Source organism: Brachycentrus maculatus, unplaced genomic scaffold (genome assembly GCF_059751285.1).
Source record: "Brachycentrus maculatus isolate JH-2025_06_01 unplaced genomic scaffold, ASM5975128v1 h1tg000050l, whole genome shotgun sequence".
NCBI lineage: Eukaryota > Metazoa > Arthropoda > Insecta > Trichoptera > Brachycentridae > Brachycentrus > Brachycentrus maculatus.
The window spans coordinates 2,798,113-2,821,143 of NW_028280804.1; the positions used below are offsets into that span (position 1 = coordinate 2,798,113).

A 23,031-nucleotide genomic window follows, 5' to 3' on the forward strand; every position below is an offset into this window, starting at 1 on the left:
AAGAAGAAATTTCGGCATTTTGTATCCTAGCTTAGTTTGTGGTACCGAACTTTGGCTATTGGAACGGCACCCTCGCAGCACTCTTTTTTATATCCAAAATGTATCAATTTAAACTGCTAAAGGTCTATTGACATTGCCTAAAACTAAATTACCACTCATTGACATTTTAAATTATAAATTTCAATTGGAGATCATTGAAGTGTGCTTCGGACAGACGCAGAGGCGGGCCGAGTGGAGCAATTTAGGACCGGGGCCCTATCGAGCGATCTAGAGATCTAAACAGGGCATCTTTTTAGAGGGTCGGTGACATTTTTTCACAATTTATTAGATGGATGGTTTTCCAAAGCCGAGTTATCCCTTTAAAAATTCCTATACCTGTAAATAATTGGTTTCCAGCAAAAAATAATCAAAATCTTAGAGACGATAATGTATTTGAGTTAATCCCGTGATCGTATATGAAATACTAGAAGAAGTGAGAACACTTTCCATCCTCGCCATAACACATTCTTTAGTAATTCCTTCTCTCTCCAAACGGCCTGACTATGGAATGAATTACCTCTCCTTGTGAAAAATGTACCTTCTCTAATAACTTTAAAGAAAAGTCTGAGACATTACTATCTTTGGTCATATTCCTAACTGTCCATCAAACCTCTTCCCTTAATTTTCCCTCTAGCTCCTTCCATAAACTGCCTTCTTCCTTTGCCTTATAATCATCAATTTGTAATTTATGTTTTATTTCAATGTTCAAGTAGGTACCTACTATCTACCCTCTGATTGCAAACAGCTATAGGTATATGGTATCAAACGTTTTAACCAATATCACTAGTCTGTTTTTAGTTGGTTGGTTACTTATTTATTTTCTGTGTATGAAGTTTAAATAAATAAATATATAAATACGGAGTAAAACCAGTTATTTGAGGCAACATTTGTGAATATTTCCCCAGACGCGCAATATCACCTCGACACAGAGATGCTTATCGAGCACAAAGAGCTGGTCTTTAACGATTCCAAGACACAAGGAGAGAATGAGTTTAGATGATTATGTCTGTCTCGGAGTAATCTGTTTTTTAATCTCGTAGTTATTTATTGCTTTATGACATCCCTCGCTTATTTCCCATTATCGCCTTCTCGCCAACCTACCCATGGCAGAGAGAGACGACAAGTGTGACATTGAAAAATACGCGTCAAAAGACGGAAAGTCGGAGATGACACAAAAAATAATATGATGAATTGTGTTATTGCCACATTGTAAATCTTACACTCGCCTAAATGACTGAATTTTATAATTAAGTTATCATACATTCAAGTATCATTAATGTAAATATGAAATAGGTTTTCTGTATTTACTAAATTCGCTTCTATGTAAAATAAATAAAACACGTTGACAATAATTCATCCCAGTAGTGTAGTGGTCACAGCGTTTGGTACTAGACTCTCGGGTTCGCTTTTCAAAGGGATCAAAATAAGTTATTACACACTCTAATATTTATTTAATGATACCCTGGTACCAGAAACGTAGGGATGGGATCCACGATTTCCTTCATGTATTTAACGATTTATGATAATTATAAAATACTATGTAGTGCCCTATGCACCACTGGGTTCAGATGAGGTTTAGAAGTAGAAGAATGGACAGTAATTGTTTACTGTAAAATATTATGAAAATTAAATGCATACTTGAATTTCTTTTAATTTTTATTTAGAAGCAAATGAGGTAAGGTGTCCGAATATCTGCATATGGCCATTCTAGAGACCGTGGTCATAAATTTGAAACAAGGAAGTGAGCTTTTTTTGTGTTATTTTACCTAAATGCTCATAAATGTATATTGCCCTGCAAATAAAAAAAAGCAAAAACAGCATTTGTATTGCTCGTCATAAAACTGTCACTTAAGGAAGGAGAAACGGAGGAGGGCATTTTTGTTTCGGCTGGAATGCCCCGAGGGCATGTAGATATATTATTATATTATATTAGTTACCCCAGTCAATTGATGCCACTTTAAAAGTGTCGAAATTTAATGTTTTTATTGCACCTTTACAACCCCAATAAATTTTACAGTATGTAGAAGCAACTTTAAGTTCACTTCTGAGCTAGGAAATGCGCTATCTTAACACAATTTAAACAAATTCGTAAAATATACACTCTCCAGGTATTTACGTTTGAAAATAATTAAATTGAAATCACCAGTAGAATCTTTTTATTATTTTAAATTACTGGTCTCATATTATGTATGGATAATAATAATATCTGGCTAGTTTGTAGGCACCATTTTTTTAAATATCGTCTCAAGGGTACTTAACATTTTTCCAATTTTATTTATGTACCTTTTAAAAAATAAAAAAAGAAGATAAAATTTTAATATTGCATATATTTTCCTTATTAATATTAAGTACCGAGCAAATGATTTACATAATTCTGCATATCAATCTTCAAAGAATTGAAAATAAATCACAATCGGTATCGTTTAACTAATTTATATGATACCTACATATTTTTGTCCGCCTCCATAGTGTAATGGTCAGCACGCTCGACTATCATTCTGGAGGTCCCGGGTTCGATTCCCAGGGGGAGGGTCAAATAAATATTAGTAATTTTTTCACTCTAATATTTATTCAATATCACCCTGGACTGGTACCTGAAGCGGATGGCTGATCACCTTTCCTTCATGTGTTAACGATCAAGATAACACTGCATTTATATGCAGTGCCCTATGCACCATTGGGGTGCGGATAAGGGTTTGATGACATATTTAAATATAAAACGACGATCATACAATATATAAACACATATATATATATATATATATATATATATATATATATATATATATATATATATATATATATATATATATATTTATATTTATATATATATAAATATATATATATATATATATATATATATATATATATATATATATATATATATATATATATATATATATATATATATATATATATATATATATATATATATATATATATATATATATATATATATACAGTATCTACTCAATGAATTAGGGCCACCCATTATTTTTTTGAATACTCTGAAATCTTTTGGATTATTACATTTATTTTACATAAATACTTTAAGTTTTTTATTGACATCTAATATCATGTATATTACCTTCAATAATATGTAAAATATACCTGGATTATTTAAGCGTTTACAAAATTTTAAACCCTTTTTCTGAGAAAGGTCCCTAATTAGCACAGGTAGACAGATAGTTGAAAGTTCAAAAAAAAGCGCTATCTCATTTATTAGTGAAGTTTCTTGAGTTCTGATTGTTGTTTTGTTCAGAGAGGTTATACAGTTATCGTGTCTTGTGAAAAAAACTTAATTTTTAATTTTAGTTCATAAAGTATAATTTTTTTTTGTAAACACAAGTGTTTTTTTTGAAAAGGACAAAATGGGAAAAAGTAAAGACATTTCTGAGGAAAAAAAGTCTAGTGTTATAGTGCTACTGAAATTAGGAATACTATCTAATAGAGAAATTTCAAAAAAAGAAAACGTTTCTCGTCAAACAGTGGACAAAATTTCAAAATCAATAAAAAATCAGTCACCCGCCACCAGCAATCAGCGAAAGAACTGTCGTAAGATTAGAAAAACAACACCGAGGACTGATCAAAAAATCGTTCAAAGTGCCTTAGAAAACCGAAGTGCATCAGCAAAAACATTAAAAATAAAATTGGAAGAAGAGGGTATAAATATATCGGTATCAACACTGAGGCGACGTCTTTACGAAGTAAATCTGAAATGCAGGCGCCCTGTAAAAGTACCAAAATTGACACCACGAATGAAAGCGGATCGATTAAAATGGGCCAGGCTACATCGAAATTACTCGGTAGATGATTGGAAAAAGGTATTTATTTAAATTGAATTTTCAACATATCATTTTAGTCAATAAACTTATATATTTGAATTAAACTTAAATTTTCATTATTTTTCAGGTCATCTTTAGTGATGAGTGCCGGTTAGAAGCCGTGACAGAGAGCCGTCGATTCGTCAGGAGAACACCAATGGAACGTTACAATGAGGCCTGTGTGGTTAAAGTTATCAAACACCCCCCTGCAACAATGATATGGTCATGTATTATTAACAATTTACCTGGGCCGTTGTTTTTCGTGGAAGGAACAATGAACCAAAATTCCTATAAGCAGGTCCTCGAACGAATTTTATTGCCCTTCTACCATACACTCGACCCAACAGAAGGTCCATACACCTTCATGCAGGATGGGGCACCTTGCCACCGGGCTAAATCAATAATAAAAATTTTGTCTAACAAAAATCTGCCTTTGCTCCCCTGGCCTGGAAATTCTCCGGACCTTAATCCTATAGAAAACGTATGGAGCATGTTAAAAAATAAGGTATACTCATTCCCAAATCCGACAGTAGACTGTCTAAAAAAAAATTCAAAAAATTAGGTCAGAAGACGAAGAAATAAAAAACACGATAAAACAGTGCATTTTAAGTATGCCAAAAAGAATTGAGGCAGTTATTTCTGCCAAAGGTGGAAATAATAAATACTAACTATATTTATATGAAAATATATGCATAATTTAAGCGTAATAAAGTGTTCTTGTGTAAATAAAATTCAATGTTGTTTTATTCAAGGTTTTCTCTGAGTTATTCCTGTTTGAATTGAGAAATTGCGCGAAATTCTGCGTGGCCCTAATTCATTGAGTAGATACTGTATATATATATATAAATACAATTTGTAACTTGGGTACGATTCATCCATACTGTATTTTATCTATGCAAGCGCAAACAGGGGTGTAAGTAATTAAAATAATTTGTCAAGATGAAAGGATATCGATTGAAGAAATCGGATATTGGAGTGACTCCATCCAGCCCTTGAAATCGATAGGAATAAAACTCGAGTCGGGGCAGTGTCGGACAAAAAATGGCACCGTGGCAGGTGATGGGGTGAACAACAAAAAATAATACTTTTCTAAGGCCAAGATGGCATGATAAAACTTCAACAACACCATAAAAATGTTTGTTGATATTAAAAGTTATCTTGAGGGAAAACGGGGAATGCCTACGTCGCGGACTTGGCTGTTTGTACCGGATACACCCATATAAAACGCTGTAAAAAATGTGCTCATCGGAACCTTGTTCCCGTAACGGATATGAACATTTCGAAGATATTCCCGAATTCGGTGTGAAGCTAAGATAATATTTTTACGGTACCAACCCAACGGTGTGTTGTCGCAGAATATTATGCCAGGCAAACAGTCTACCCCGAATAAAATTAATGTATGGAATGGATAGAGAGATACCTACCTACCTGTGCACATTGTAAAATTACATTTGGAAAAATAATTATAAGAATATTAATGAATTTGAAAAATTTATAAAGCGCCATTTTCGTAAAATACTACCTCAAGAGGATAAGTACCTAAATCGGTAAATCAACTTTAAAAGTTAAATAAAGTTTTCGAATATAGGTACTAATCAATACTATCCAATGGTACTTTCATATTCTTCATCTATTATATATTGAGATGTCTAAATGATAAGGTTATTTGTTTTGGTTTTATTTTTGAGTACCCAATTTTTTTATATAGTTGTACAGTGTAAACAAAAGAACGAGCGATTTGATTGAAATTTTGCAAAAATAAATTTTACATTTGTTAATAGGTACAATAGTATAATAGTACAATAGTTAATAGGTATTCTTCTTCATCTTTGATGAGATGTCAAAAAATAATATGATTATAACTCCTGTAATTGGAGATAATCCAGATTTTGAAAAACAAGTATTTGGACACACTCAAAATGTTGTAAATAAATTATCTGGTCAAATTATAAGCTTAATAATAAAAATGAAAATGATATTTTATGGCGTTTCTCATGTGTGTGATTATAATCCAGGATTCGGATCTCACATACTAATATAAGAGTTTCTGCTTAATAAAAAGCTTCTTTACATCTCACCAATAGATGTCTCTAGTGAAGTTCTAGCGATTCAAGAACAAGGTTTCTAAATTGGTTCATATATATAGAACTTCCAAGAATTTGAGTAGTGTGGTTGTCAATAATGGGTAGAATTGGTGAATGTTACACGTGTGTAAAGTGATCACTTAAACCAGCCTATGACAGTCGTCAGCCCCGTAAATGCCCAGACTTCCATATTCTTCTTCATCTTTGATGAGATGTCAAAAAATAATAGGTACAATAGTATTCCAAATAATAAAAATGTTCAGTACTTCACATACGTTTATGAATAAAACCGCTATACATATAAAGTATAAATAAGATATTTTTACTTTGGCTATTTTTTATTATTAAAGTATCCACTTTTATTTTAGTTATTATTATATTTTATTTATTATCAGTAGAAAAAGTCTCAATGAAAAATAAAATAAAAGCATTACAAAACCAGTCGACTGCGCATCTTCAGATTCGAAAAAGAACCGAATCAATTAAAGCCAACACCATTGGCTGTCTGTGTAATCGAGCCCGACCAAAACATCGAATCAACTACACAACGGGTGTCACGAAAGTGATCCGTGTATACGAAAGCATAACTGTCAAAATCGTAAAGCAGGCGCGTGTCACGTGTGACGCTTCGAGATTCAGTGAACAACGATCGGACAGATTGTTTGCGTGTGTTGGCGACGAACCCGCTTCGATATCAAGAACCGGGCAAATAGGAAAATTCGTCAAAAGAGGAAAAGAAAATGTACCCGTTAAAAAAAATTCGCGGTTAAAAGAAAATCATTTTTTGCTTATTTGCACAGGCTGCAAAAATTGCTCAAAGATATTTTAAAATCATTGATGAGGTTTATCAATTCAAGCGGTTTAGGAAACCCTTTTCGTATTTGTTATGGTTTAAAGCATGGTTTCCCAAACCATGGGTCGCGAGCGAATATTGAGTACCCTCGCCACTGTATACATGAATTTAAAAGTGATAAACTTGAAATATTATCAATATTTATGCCCTCTTTTCTCTAAGACATCTAGTAGGTGGGTTCCAAGATTGTTAATTTTTGTTAGATGAGTCGGAGCCCAGTCAATTTGGGAAACTATGGTTTAAAGGATGGTGCAAAAAGTGTGTATTGTTTTGCTGAATATACGGATCTACATAACGCACATGTATGTGTGCATGAAAGAGTATGTGGGTGTTCGAATGGACGCGGTGTGTGTGTGTTGGTGTGGGTAGAATAGTCTAAAAATGCAGCTGTTCCCAAAGCCGGTTGATTCCTCAAGCTTAGTGAAGACACAAATGGCTTCTGACCGTGAAAACTTAACTAAATTAAAAGATGTAATCTAAAATAGATGGAAAGAAGAGATAATGCCACGAAACTTAATAAAAACATGAAGGAACGTTTAGCAAAACTAAACATACTTGTATATTTTTAAAAAATAAAAGCATTTTTGAAAAAATAGATTATATTTTTCTGCTGTGCTTTGCAATCTTTAAAATATTACCTATTAGTAGAAATTTATATGAAAAAAATATGCAATCCTACATAGAATTTTAACTTCATTATTGTAACATTTTTTTGTAACAATTTATTTACTAAATCATTTTTATTTTCGTTCCTTATTTTTTTACCAGAATATATTATATCAAGGGCGACACGGTTTTTTTCAGAAAATGTTATATCAAGGGTTTACGATTATAATATGATACATTTAGTATATATCTACACACTAATGTGATATTATTTAGTAATATCAAGGTCCATTTACTGTCGTAGTACTGTTTGTAGGACCGACTACCTTTCAATTCTACGTTTAATACTGTTCATAAGCTTGAATTTGTTTAAAAAATTCATTAAATTATTTAAGATAATTAACATACTGTCACACCTCAAAAATTTTTCAATACAAACAAATAAGCATAACGTTTAATTAATTTTATTTTGTAAGGAATTAATTATAGTCATGAAGAAGTTGATTAGCTGGATTATGGGTACAAAGTATGGAACTAAGAACCTTAACCATGATAGAAAAAAAGGTTTGGTATTACTGTAATAACGAGATCTGGATGCATATGGAAAGCATGCGCAGTGCTAGAGTTCAAGTCTGTCGTCACTTCTAAGATTATTTATTACAAATAAAAACAAAACAAATCCGTCCCTGTACGCTTCTCGTATTAGGATAACCTTTCCAGCATATAACCAAAAAGCAGATTATAACGGGCTCAGATATGCCGGAGAGCCGTCATCCTCCCTGATATCCTGGTACAGAAACGGTCCGGACGGGATTATATGGGATAACTCCGCGAGTATCCCATTCCAGAACGAAACAGGAAACCGTTCGCGTCTCTTTCCAACATACTCCAAAACACATTTATAAAAAAGATAGTCACTGATTTGGTTGCCTCTTTTGAATGCGGAGAAAATAAGTTTTTAAATATTTCGTTTGTTTTGTTCGGCTGGTGGCAATATTCCGAATAAGTCGTCGAAACATGAGGGACTCTAGGAAGGTCTAAAAATACGCATTTTTTCATTAAAAACACTCCAGTCTGAGATGGAAATACTAACTTAAAACACGTTTTCTGCCACAAAAATATACACTTTACTAATTGGTGTGCAACGTACAGAATATCTACATATTTGTACTTGTATCATAGCATGTTATTTGAACTCATGTGTATTTTCAAAATATGTAGGGAAATACACTATTTTGCAATCTTTAACATTAAAACAGGTGTTATTTACAATAGCTTTCAAAAACGAAATGTAGGTTTTATTAAATAAGAACAATTCAGTTTTATTTATCTGAATTATTGTCTCTGAAATATTTAATAAACCAGCCAAATACGCCCAGGAATGCTCCGACTTCCATCTTCATTCATATAATAACGATAGATGTTTCATCACAAGTTCAGACACCTATAATATTAAATTAGATGTTATTTTTTAAACGTTGGCACTTTAAATGGAAATTGTCAATACTGTAGACTCAAAATGATGTTACTATTGCTCTGAAATGAAATTCTACGATTATTAAAGTCTCCTTTCGTAGATAAAATAAAATGAAACATTTCCGAAATCTGTCTGAAACATTAGACACGAGACGGATGGCAGCCCTATCGCAAGCCGGAGCCATATACATTCAAAATCTTTTCACATTTTTTGTTCCCTTTCTCGGATTTGGTTCATGCGCTTTGAAAGGATAGGGTTTTATGTTTCACGGCCTTTTTCCTTTAAAATATACAAGGCCTTTTTTTGTTCTTCCAGATTCTTTCAAAGTTGTAAATCATCGACATAACGGAAAGCTTAAGTACGCGGAATCGGAGGGGAAGGGGCACATATTGTGGGATCTTAATGTGGTTTAACTCATAACAAAGGCGTTTTAATTTTTACAAGCACTGCACAATCGCAAGACAAACGTCTTTATATTGAAATCTGGCACATGCACATAGGTACGTACATACGTAATAATGTCCACAAAAACGTTTAAGTAAATCATTATGATAAACTAACTAACCATCACGCCGTTTTCCGCAGGAGTACGCAGAGAGAATAGAACGCCATACCATTCTGTCTTTGAAAAGATTTCTTCAATTTCATACTACATATTTTTGTGAGCCTAAGTATCAAATTGTGGTAGAAGGGGTTCGAACCGAGAAGCTCTGACTCAGGAGTCCGCGAAACTAACCACGCGACTAGCCAGACTATAACCGAGACTACCATATTCTTCTTCATCTATGTTGAGATGCTAAAATTTAAGTAGATGATAATCTTGCATTGCTATTGTTGATACATAAAAATAGATAATACTATAATCGTGACAATTTATTTTTATATGGCATCGTTTTTGTGATGAAATTACTGTTAAGTAAATTACATACAAATGATATATTTTTGGATTCAAATAATATGCAGTTTTAGGTAGAATACACATAAAGCTATAGCAATTGACTCCAACTCGCAACTAGAGTCATAAATTTGGCATGTTTGCCTTGGTAAATACAACTATTTGTTGAAATCTATTGTGAAACGTGTTTCAGCCAAATGCCAGATCAGAAGCACTTGGTTGCTCAGACCTTTATCTTTTTTCATAAAAAGGGAAGAATAATACTCGCATTTTAAGTTGAGACACCTTTAAAATTAAAATGTTTAAAAATATAAAATAAAATTTACTTGTACAGTAATTTTATTCACGCCAATGAGTATGTTTTGACTGCAGTAAACACACAAGTCGTTGTTCTGGATATTCGTATGATTTAAACCGACAACAAGGACCACACCTAATAATTTGAACATTTATATTCCACGTGCCGTTCGCCATTGCAAGTTGAAGGTAATAATAAAAATCTAACGCCGAAATGAGTATTGTTTTGACTCGCGCTAAGCGGGGCACGAGGTTCCCCCGTAGCGCCGTTCCGCGAGCAATTGTCGCACAGTGCCATGTGACCCCATGTGGTCTCCAGCCCTTTATAAAGGACTGCTCTTTTCGCAGAGGATTGTCCTTTGTATGCCAAATCGCCTGGATCCTATTAAAGGGACAATTGTGTGATTTTACATCATGCGTACGAGCAACATAGCGCGTTCAGCTACTAAAAAACCAGATAGTTTTAGAGAACAGAAAAATACTGTGCGTACCTTTAAAAACACTGTTTTTTTTCTTCTTATTACTAACTAACTAAATTAATTAACCATCACGCCGTTTCTCCGCAAGGGTAGGGCAGAGAGAATAGAACGCCATTCGCCTCATCTACATTCATGCATCTCCAAATACATACCCAACGATTATTACTACTCCTGACCCGGCCGCTTTCAAGTATTTGACATACCTGATTGTGCCAGGTTTTCCTGATAAGTATATATATATTATATATATATATATATATATATATATATATATATATATATATATATATATATATATATATATATATATATATATATATATATATATATATATAAGTATACATATATGTGTTTATGTGTAAGTGATCCTCATTTCATAGTTGTACGTACATTTAAGGTAACAATAATTTCTACAGTCCACATTTCAATATGATTTAATTAATGTAGATCGAATAGTTTATTTTACGTTTTCCTTATTGTCAGTTAAATATCGTTTTTTCTCCTACCTCCATCTCCTCATATCCTTTTTTATTGTTATTACAATTTTTTCTGTTTGTAAGAGCCTAAAACATTCTTAAAGGAGAGGAGGCTTTAAAAAATCAGTCTTATATTTATTTATCACACTTATTACTATTATTATATTGATTTACCTTGGACTGATACCTGTATCGTAAGACTGATTATATTGCCTTCATATGACTAACGATTAACTTAGCATTTCACAAATTTTATGCAGTACCCTATGGACCATTGAGTGTGAATGAGGGTAAGAATAAGAATTTATTTAATTTTATTTAATAAAGAAATATATTTTAGAGGTATGGAGTAGCAGGGTTAGGTTTATAAAGCCCGTTTCACAACTGCCATAGCGTTATTGTGTTCCCCCGATCAGGTATACGGATGCAATATTTGTGCAATATAATGCGTGTATGGGCATTCAGTCGATCGACCTACACGAGCAAACTGCTAAGGAAATGGGCAGCGATTGACAAAAGGCATTATTCATTCCTACTTTCCTGTTATGGCGATGAAAGGAGATCAGACAAAGATGAAAGGCAGATAAAACAGCCATTGATCGGGAACACCCGAATAAAAGTCCCACTTACTAATTTTGGATATTTCTTTAAGCAAGGGCTTATCGGCGACGGGAAGTGAAAGCTTTTATCTTAGATAAATTGTCATTCCTTTGCATTTCCTGAATGGGTTTCATTGTTCATCTAATGGACTGAACTAACCTACTTACACTACTTCTTTTCTCTTAAGAACGCGTATTCTTTTTTACATAATCTCTAACCGATAAAAACAAATGAGCAAGAAAAAAGGGTAAAACAAATGAAAGAGTCGAATGTAGTTGAAAAAAGGAGCAGAAAAAGAGCTAGTGTTTTTGCCTAGAGTTTTCACTCATGAATTACATGAAATTATAGTAACTTTAAACATAAAGAGTAAATCCACTTACAAGTAGGCATAGGCTATGAAATGAAACTTATAAAGTTGAAGCCTGAGTAGGGACATGATAAACGGTGTTGCATAAGCCGTAGATAGATTTCAGAGTCACTTGGACGTTAGGTAATTAAAAAAAAAGAGCAGAAAAAGTGGCATGATCAAGTATTTCAAACACTTGAAAGTGGACAAGCCAATAGACGAAATATGTATGAGGAGTTACGTGAATTACATAAATTTAAAAGAGGCGAATAATGTTTGCAAATACAGAGTGGAATGGCGTTCTATTCCCTTTTGCTACACCTGCGGAGAAACGGCGTGATGGTCAGTTGAAAACGGTATTCTAATAAATAGCTAATGTTTATACGAAAAAACAACTGTATAGTTACAACATTTTGAGTAAGTATAAATACTTATTCACAAATCTGGATTATATCGAATTAGGAGATCACCCAGATAATTTATAGAAGCTTCCATCATCCCACCATAGATGTCTCTAATGAAGTCTCACATACTGTGTTTCAAGTTTGATTAATATATCTAGAAGTTTTAAGAATTTGAGTAGTGTGGTTGTCAATCATAGGTGGAATTGGTGAATTTTACGTTTGTAAAGTGAACACTTAAACCAACCAGCCTATGACGGTCGTAAGCCCGGTAAATGCACATACTTCCATATTCTTCTTCATATTTGTTAAAATGTCAAAAAAAATGTAACCAGTGATTGGAAATAGTGAGAGTGAGATGATCTTTAGAAAAAAAGTAAAAACACATTTGTTTGCTAAATCATTTCCATGATCATCTTTTTCCCAATTCATTCACAGTAAAGGGTTCTTGAGGTAGTACTTTATCAATTTATCAAAAATAAAAAATCATATTAAAGCTTTTTTTTTATTATACAAAATGCAGTTCTACCAAGAAATGTCAGTACAAAACTTATATCTAAACGGATGAAACATTGTACAAAATCGATTGTAATTGCATTCATGATACAATTGGAATTTATTTAACTACCTACGCTTTCTCATTACGTGTGCATTGAATCATCATATTCTCTAGAGATCGCTAATTAGTTAATTTATAATGCCGAGTCGGCCTTAGAAAAGTGTCTGATTTCCTTATATACGAGTATCCTGATAGTATCTTTGCGCCGCGGCGTGCTACGGTGAGTTTTTGCTTGCTAAACATGTCAAGTGAGTAAAAACCCCACCGACCCTGGATAATACCATCTACAGGCAGACAATACACCTCGGCTCGGGACAAAAAACACATTCCTCCTAGCTGGCTGGCTGGACCAGTGACTAGTGACTAGATGGTGACAGAAGACACAAGACCAAAACGCCTTCACACTGATCGCTTCCAGTCGCCAGGGAGGAGTCAACAACTCTTTGCCGAACATAACTCATATGAAGCGAGGGACTTTAAAATTTAATCCACGAAATATTACAACAAAATTCATAAAGATTATTATATTTAACATGTGCATACATAAAATAGTATTTGAACACACTTAAAATGTTGTGAATAAAAATGACTGGTCAAAGTATAAGCTCTATAAAAAAAATTAAATCATGTGTTCAGGCGTTTCCTAGTTATGTAAAAATAATCCGGAATTTACAAACGTACAAATAAAAAGGGTCTTTGCTTAATAAAGCTTTCTCAATTCAACATAGATGGCTGTTGTGAACTCACATGTAGATACTGTGTCATGATAAAATTGATATATCTAGGAGTTCCAAAATTTTTATTAGTGTGGTTCTCTATCATGGGTAGAACGGTGAATGTTTCACGTGTGTTAAGTGATCACTTAACCATTCTATGACAGGTCATAAGCCCAGTTAATACACAGACTTCCATATTCTTTTTCATGTATGTTGAGATGTCAAAAAATGTACAAATAACTTTAAATCTCCAAAACCCAGATTTGTAAACAAGTATTTGGGCATAGTATTTTTTGTTCACTGTAGTTTTTTATTTAATATAACCCTCGATTGGTACGTGAGACGTAAGACCGATTACCTTGCCTTCATACAATAAACGATTAATTAACATTTTATCAATTCGATGCAGAGCCCTATGCACCATTGGATGAGGAGTATAAGGATCAGAAGCATACATAAAATATGTTAATATTATTATTATATGAGATTTTTTAAGAATTCAATTTACGTTTTAAACCAGCTTTGCAAATTTTATGAGCAAAACTCTTACGAAGACACAGAGACCATTCTTTAGAACAAATTATGTCCTTCTGAGAATATAACAACTGGTTTTCTTCCCCTGAAACTGCAGATAAAGAAAATGTTCCTTAGCGAGCGATACTGTCGCTTGTTTCAATTCCAAGAAAATTTGCCAGTCAACAAATTGGAACTTTTATAATGTCACTTTTTACCTAAACGTTTATTCGGAAGCGGGTAGTGAAGATTTCAGTCTGTGTATATTTGCGACATGCGACAGAGGAGTCGCAAGTTCGACGCACCGTCTTGTCCATCAATTCGTGATTTAAATACATAAGCAAGTCTTCAAGTCGGTTGTACGAACTGACACGGACGCGTATATTAAATTAATGCCTCGGAAATATATGTATGTAGGTACATCTCTATTCTGCATAAGGCGGTTTGTGTGAACTGAGCGCTAGAATTAGTATGGAAAGTTTATCGTACCTAACTCATAAAAATCTTTGATACGAATCAAATAATAAAACAACATCACAGAGTTGAACGTTATTATGACTAATCATCACGCCGCTTCCGGCAGGGGTAGGCAGAGAGAGTAGAACGCCACACCACTCTATCTTAGGAAACATTCTTCACTACTTCCACATACAAGCATCTCCTTATACATACCCGCCGTAAATTTATTTATTTATTGAAACTTCATGTACAGAAAATAAATAAGTACATTAGCGAGCTTCTCGCTAAAAAGCAATATCTTCCAACCAACCAAATTATGAATTCAAACTCATGACTACATGACAACATGATTATTTGAAATACGTGATTATGCAAAGTATCCTCAGTCTTCTTTTGCTTCTATTTTCAATTACATTTGTCTTATATGTTTAACTGTGATTCTTCACTCATTCGTTCCACGTGCCCAAACCATCTCAACATACCATTCATCATTTTATCCATTATGCTTATCTCAGCCCTGCATTCTTTTCGTGTGTCACTATTCGCATATCGCTAATTCTTTTCAACAACGTCATATTTTAAAATCGTAAATTTTCAGTAATGCATGTTTTCGGGATGCCCAGAAAATGTACTATATCCCAGCAAAAGCGGCATATTTTTAACTTAATATTAACCCGCTACAGGGCAGAAAGTGTTGTTGCATTTCGAAGAAAGGGTATTGTTAAATATTTTTTTTAAATATACTAAATATTTTTTAAATGGAGAAAAAACCTTCAGGTTTTACTTAAAAAGATCTGTTACACAGTAAAAAGTTTAATAAGTGGCTTGATATTTATTTTTAATACATTTCACTATATTTTTAAACTTTAAAGACGATCTCCTGAAAAATCAAGTTTTTTGATATATGACATTGTTGAAAGGAGTGAGCAATATGCATTATACATTGTGTTACTGCTAATTCTTCTGAGAGAACAGAAACTCTTATATTAGTATGTGAGATCTGAATCCCGGATTATAATCCCACACATGAGAAACGCCAGAAAATACCATTTTCATTTTTATTATTAAGCTTATAATTTGACCAGATAATTTATTTACAACATTTTGAGTGTGTCCAAATACTTGTTCACAAAATCTGGATGGAACTTAAGCATTATTATTACTTTTCAAATTTTGTTTTCAATTACGGTGCAATTATGTTATGTGTAATAATTAACGTGTTGTTTTTAAGGATAATAAATTATCGAGAAAAAAAGATCTACGACGTGTGGCGAGGCTCGGTATGATGTTCCTCTTTCACACGTAGAATCAATCATCCCACCAATAAATAACCCTTAATTAAGCCGTATATGTTTAACACCAGTCGATCGGACGGCATTAAATCCTCGGAGATCGTAAAAGTCAAAGCCTCTGTGATACAGCGTGTTCCGATTTAGGCACCATTTCCCACCACGTGGAAAGGGTTTTTTGTTAATCATTAATGACCTTTTCTCATTTCTCAAGAACGCATTCCTACCAATCATATTATCTACTACTTCTACTTCTACCAACACGCCAAGTAGGCAGAGACCATGGAACGCCACACTCTGCTATCCTGACAAAACCTAATCTAACCTAACTCTGTTTATTTTTTGTTAGGTTAATTTAATTAAGGTATTGATAATGGTATCGTCAACTCCCTCTGTCCTTTATACATTTCTAATGGTTCATAGGCCACTGCATCGGGTGACATAATTTCGACTTGTATAATACCTACTGCATCGTATCGTATGTGATATAATGTATGTCATATGAACTCCAAGGTTCATTAGGTCCAATTAGGTCCAATACACGATGAATCGATACTTAATTTTCTTTAAACCCAGGTAACGTTGGACGTAATTGAATTTACTACTACTACCATCACGCCGTTTCCCCGTAGGGAGGCAGAGAGGATGGAACGCCACACTCTTCTGTCCTGACATACACTCCACGCCTCCTTCACATCCATACATCTAATCATACACGCCATCCCATTACGCAGACTTTTGACACCATCAGATTTTAGATTTAGATTGATCTGATCGTGCCAAGTCTTTTTCGGCCGTCCTCGTTCTGTTGCTCATATTCACCACATATATTTTCTAGTCATTCTCTCGTAATTTATTCGCTACACATGTCCATACCACATTAAAGAACTCCTATTTTCAACTATCCATTTTTCAGCCTTACATTAATTTCTTATATCTTCGTTTTAAATTCTGTCATACAATGATTTTCTACACATTCGTCATTTCATAAAATCAAATTATCCTTAGGCACAAAAAGATCCTTAGGATCTACAAAAATAAGAAGAAATTGTCCTGTGAATTTTATCAGGTGCAGATAATTTCCGACGGCTGTTAAAATCGTTTATTTACTTCAGTGATACTCGTAACTGAACCTCGCGTAAAAATAACGATACCAAAAATAAATAGCCAAGTAATGTTTTCAAGATGTGTTTCGTAGACTGACTGAAGTTGACTCATATTAAGGAGTTTATTTGCATTACCCGGTAGCGTCGTCTTACCTTTCTATGTGCCTATAATATTAATTATTTTGTCTGTACCGGAAGGACGTCTTATTAGTATATCGTTTCCCTAATCATATTTTTCTTCATTTCAAACACAATAGAAAACTGCCAACTCATTAGGTGGCTGCATTAATTGGTCAAATTGTGAATTTAATGGAAAAAACACATTTTCAATTCATTATTTATGCGATATGCCCAACTGGACATTGTCAGCGCTGAGATAACTAAAAATGTAAGTCGTCATTGCTATCATGATGTGTCCTTTGCCCCTTTTCTCCCTACTGTCCCTCTTCCAGGTATTTTCACAAATTTACAAATGTGATTTTTTTCATTGGAGCAGTACAAGTACCTACTTAGTTTATCATCCTCGTATATGTGAATGACTTGATATAACAGTTCTGTAAAATACAGAAATAAAAAAATATAAAAAATAATCTCAAGCATTTACATGAAGTATGTCGAAAATTTATGACTTCATTCATTTCAGAAGTACATAAGTGTAATATATATTATTAAAAAATAAAGATGTGTATTGGATACGATATTTTGCAGGTGTACATCTTATATGTTAAAGGGGCAGAAAGTTCGTTTTAAGTACAGTAAACCCTCGTTATAACGGACTTATTGAGAGGGGGTGTTCGTTAAATAGGTTTTAAATATGAACACTGTATTTTGAATAATACAAAATTTTATTTATTGTGTTCGGACACTTGTCGCGAAGTGATGTTGCTGTTTGATACCAACACGCTCTTTCGGCAATACTGCCTAAACATTCTTATATGTGTTTCAGTCTCCTTAACCTTTATCCCATGTCCCAAAATGAGAAATGGAAATTGATCATCGAGAATATTATATATATATATATGACTTATGTATGTAATATGAAAATGATAAATTGAAGAAAGGAAGTTTTGTTAGCACTTTTGAAGTTTGTTTTTTTTTTATAATCAGCTCTCTAAAATTACGAAAATGCGTATAATATTTACTGACCGGATTTTTCATCCGTTACATTCAAAGTTCGTTAAATAGGGATCCGTTATATCGACGTTTTACTGTAAAAATAATAATTATATTTCGCTTGCCACCCAGTTGTTTGCGCGAGTGCGAAGTTAGTAGTTTTCGCGGCCGCAATACGCGCCCGACGCCTATAAACAAGGCTCCTGAGAGAGATGAAGTGTAGCGCGAGTCACTCAGTGCCCGGTAATGATATCATTAACACTTATTTGTAACGACTGGTCGTGGAAGCCGCCGATAGCAGCGCGGTCCTTAATTGCATTTTCAATTCCCTGCTTACTTATTGCTCTTCACGACGCGCTAGATATCCTAACAGCTCCACAGAGCACGTTGGATGTTTAACGACAACTTCGCAAGAGTCCAAATTCCTTATATCACTGGCATCGCGTATCGCTGGTACGTTTATTCAACTGCGATCGCCTTTGCTAGTTTATCTCATTTTAAGAGTGTAATCTCAAATATACAATTCAAGCCCCCACTGAAATCAGTTATAGCAAATAAAAACCTATCAGCGGAAGCTAAACTGGCAGTGCACAACGGAGTCCTGGTTCCAACTCTAATGTATGGAAGTGAAACATGAAGTTGGCAAACGAAGGATGAAAGTAGACTGAAATGCGATCTCTCAGAAGAATGTGCGACAAAACGATGTATGATAGATATGCGAATAGTGAAATAAGGAAGGAATGCAAAGCTGAGATAAGCATTATCGATAAAATTAAGAAAGGTGTGTTGAGACGGTTTGGACATGTAGAACGAATGAGTGAGGAAAGAACGGTAAAACAAATTTATGAGACGAATGTTAGTGGGAAAAGAAGCAGAGGAAGACCGAGAAAAACATGGCACGATCAGGTATGCCAAATACTTGAAAGTGGTCAGGTTAGGAGTCGTAACAATCGGCGGGTATGTATGAGGAGATGCATGAACGTGGAAAAGGCGAAGAATGTTTGCAAGGACAGAGTGGTGTGGCGCTCTATTCTCTCTGCCTACCCCTGCCTACATTTCAATATGGACGAAGAAGTATATGGAAGTCTGGGCATTTACAGGGCTTACGATCGCTTGGTTATGTGATCACATTCCACACGTGTAACATTCACTAATTCTACCCATATTTTCTTTTCAAAACCATATATTTATTTCATATAAAACTTATTTCTTCAATAGATAATCGGCGTTTTAAGAATAAAATTCAATTACGCAAAATATTTCCTGGGTTTGAAGAAAATTAAGTTGCGGGCTATCGATAATCCCGCCTTAAATTGTCTAGAACATTTTTGTTTATCATAATAAATAGCTCCGTTTAATATAGTTTTAAAATGGAAAACAGCGAGGAATGGAAGAAGAACTATAAAACAATAACAGGAGTACATGAAGACATAAGTTGAGATCTTCGCGATACTGTCGCGAAGTTATTCCGATGTTAATTTTTATGAGCGATTTAAACCGCGGGTAAAAAGCCGATCGGCGCAATCGCGCAAAACAAAGAGTGAGCGCATCGCGAGCCGAGAAAGGTCGTCCTGCCGAGGAATGCGCAGTACAGTGTTAAAACGGGAGGCGTGGTGCGCATGTGTGCAATTAATTAGCCAACCGAGTGCGCCTCGGCTAATGAGGGCTCCGGAGGGACCCGGGCGGCGCCGGGCTGATACTCGCTAGCTACTCACTTTACAGGTAGATATGAATGCTGCATACTGCTCACTACCCAAACGCACTACCAAACGAGTCGACGTTATCAACTTAAGAGATACTGCTTTTGATCACTCTGGCTATGAAGCTAATTTAGCATTTTAGTATTGAAAGCTTGGCACGATCAGATCAATCAGAACCTAAAATCTGGTGGTGTCGAAAGTCTGCGTAATCGGAGGTCACGAGGTAATGGTTAATTTGTTAGAAATCAAATGTAATAATTTATATTTTAAAATATAAACCTCTGGTTAAAGTCTGAGGGGGTGTGGACATGTGGAGCGAATAAATGTTTAATATGAAATTTACATTTCATAAGTATTAAACGTCTGGATAAAGTCTAAGGTGGTGTGGACGTGTGGAGCGAATAAATAACGAGAGAATAACTAATATTTGGCAGATGTGAACGAGAGAACAGGACGATGACGACCAAAAAAGACTTGGCGTGACCATATCAATCAGAACCTTAAATCTGGTGATGCCAAAAGTCTGCGTAATCGGAGGTCATGTGTGATTAGATGTGTGGATGTGAAGATGTATATGAAGATTGAAGAGTGTGTCATTCCATCCTCTCTGCCTACCCCTCTTGCGAAGCAATTTTTTTTTTCAAGAACTAATTTGAAAAAAATAAGGAAAATAAAAAAATTGTAACGCGATCTGTGAATTTATATTTTATAGCTTTCAATGTCCCTGTCACTGTCACCAAGTTTCCAGAAGTGCCCCAGTGTAGACAGCGAAAGGGATTAACAGTTAGCTAGTTCAGTTAGTCAGCTATTTCCGACCCGACGTTGGCCGATAGACAGACGCCTCCATGACCCCGACCAGCACAGCAGACATACACGGAACAGTGCCTAGGCATTTGCAGAAAATGTTCAGAAAAAGCCATCGCATTTCCTAATCACCTATTATTCATCGACATTCTATTCCCTTTGACAAGTTATAATTTTTTTTCTCGACACAAACCCATCACAAAGCTAATTTAGCATTGAATGAACGAATCAACATGCTCTCATATTGCCTACACGTAAATTCAATCGCTAATGGCTGACATGACGTATGTATATATCGCTCACTCCTTTCAAGAACGTCATAAATCAAAATACGACAATTTTCAGTTGTGCATGTTTTCGGAATGCCCAGAAAATGTACTATATCCCAGCAAAAGATGCATATTTTTAACTTAATATTTACCCGCTACAGGGCAGAAAATGTTGTTTTTGCATTTTGAAGAAAATGTATTGTTTAATTATTTTTATAAATAAATTAAATATTTTTCAAATGTAGAAAAAACCTTCAGGTTTTACCTAAAAAGATCTGTTGCACGGTTAAAAGTTCAATAAGTGGCTTGATATTTATTTTTAATACATTGTGTTTTATTTTCAAACTTTAAAATCGTTCTCCTGAAAAATCAAGTATTTTGATTTATGACGTTCTTGAAAGGAGTGAGCGATATGTATAGTAGGAGTCGCCTTCTTGTATAAAACTTGCATCGAAGGCCGTGTGAAAATTATTGAAGACCTCTACAAGTTGTCATAATACCTCGGCAGGCTTCATAAATAAGATGAATATACCGACGCGAATATTTGGATCCCATTAAGGGCATCGCGGCAGTGGGGAGGGTAATGTCGCCATCATCATTAACGCTGGCCGGTGCAATGAATCAATATACTTGAACTGTCATACTTGAAGATGTAGAGTAAAAAGATTCCCCGTCTCGCGTTTATTATGCGCTGCCTGAGCTGCTCTGCGTAAGGAGAGTTTTAATTGCGATATGAATTTATTGCGTGCGCTGAATTATTATAATCCAGGAGAAAAATGCCACGAAGAAAGCTATTAATACTGACTATTGCTTTAATCACCGTACATAACTCTATGCTCAGTAATAAAGCGAAAGAATCCTCAATGCTTTAAGCAGAAAATGAAGTGGTTATTCTAATTTATTAGTTTATTTTGAATAACCTAACGTGCAAGTGACTACAGCTTATGCAACACCGCTTATAATGGTCCTTCTTAGGCTTCAACTTTATAAGTTTTATAGCATTTACCTACTCGCGAGAGGATTTACTCTTTATGTTTAAAGTAACTATTTCTTGTGATTCATAAGTGAAAATTCTAAGCAAAAACACTCGCTATTACTCTACTCGAGGTTTATGAAATAAATGTTACTGATTACGAAACATTTTTTGAGTAAACTCAAATGCAGTAAAAACATAAAAATGTACATATATGTACATATATTCCTTAAATAAATTAATGTTTTTATGTAAGCTATTTGAGGTTACATTACCTTGACGTTTTTGACATCCAAATTCCGTGGATTTTCTCGGATATACCTGCTTTTAGTAAGATCCGAGCGTAATTTGTCCAATAAAGCCTGTTTGTCACTGCACACGTGTAGGTATGGGGTGTATAGAAGCTGTGCGCAAGGACCAGAGAAAAGCTGTTGTATCCTATACACGAGCGGCCCAACAAAAGGATCTTTGTGCTTTTTACGTTCTCTTATTTTTCTCATCGTCTGCGTCTGCATGCTGGCATGTGCGATGGAATCTCGCGTGATGACTGACTTCAACAATGCAAGTGTAAAAAGAACCACATTTGGAAGATTTCAATGTGAAGAACTGACGACACGCATCAATAAATAATTTACATAAAAAAGTATCATTCTCGAAAATAATATTCTTTGAATATAGAGTGTTAATCGGTACGCCACAAGTTTCTAACTAACTAACCATCACGCCGCTTCCCCGCAAGGGTAGGCAGAGAGAATCGAACGCCACACCACTCTGTCTGTGCAAACATTCTTTGCCTCTTCTACATTCATGCATCTCCTCATACATACCCGACGATTATTACGACTCCTGACCCGGCCGCTTTCAAGTATTTGACATACCTGATTGTGCCAAGTTTTCCTCGGTCGTCCTCTGCGTCTTTTTCCAACTACATTTGCCTCATAAATTTGTCTAACCGTTCTTTCTTCACTCATACGTTCCACATATCCAAACCATCTCAACACACCTTTCTTAATGTTATCGATAATGCTTATCTCAGCCTTACATTCTTTCCTTATTTCATCATTCGAACATCTATCAAACACTGTTTTTCGCTACAAGTTTCTCGAAATAATAAATACCGTATATGAATAATTGTTCTTCCACACATGTGAAA

General features: G+C 34.5%; 1 protein-coding gene across 2 annotated transcripts in view; it reads right to left on the reverse strand.

The window, feature by feature from the left end:
- hth (Meis homeobox homothorax) overlaps positions 1–23,031 on the reverse strand; it is a 449,971-nt gene that overhangs the window by 394,515 nt on the left and 32,425 nt on the right. The window lies entirely within an intron of this gene.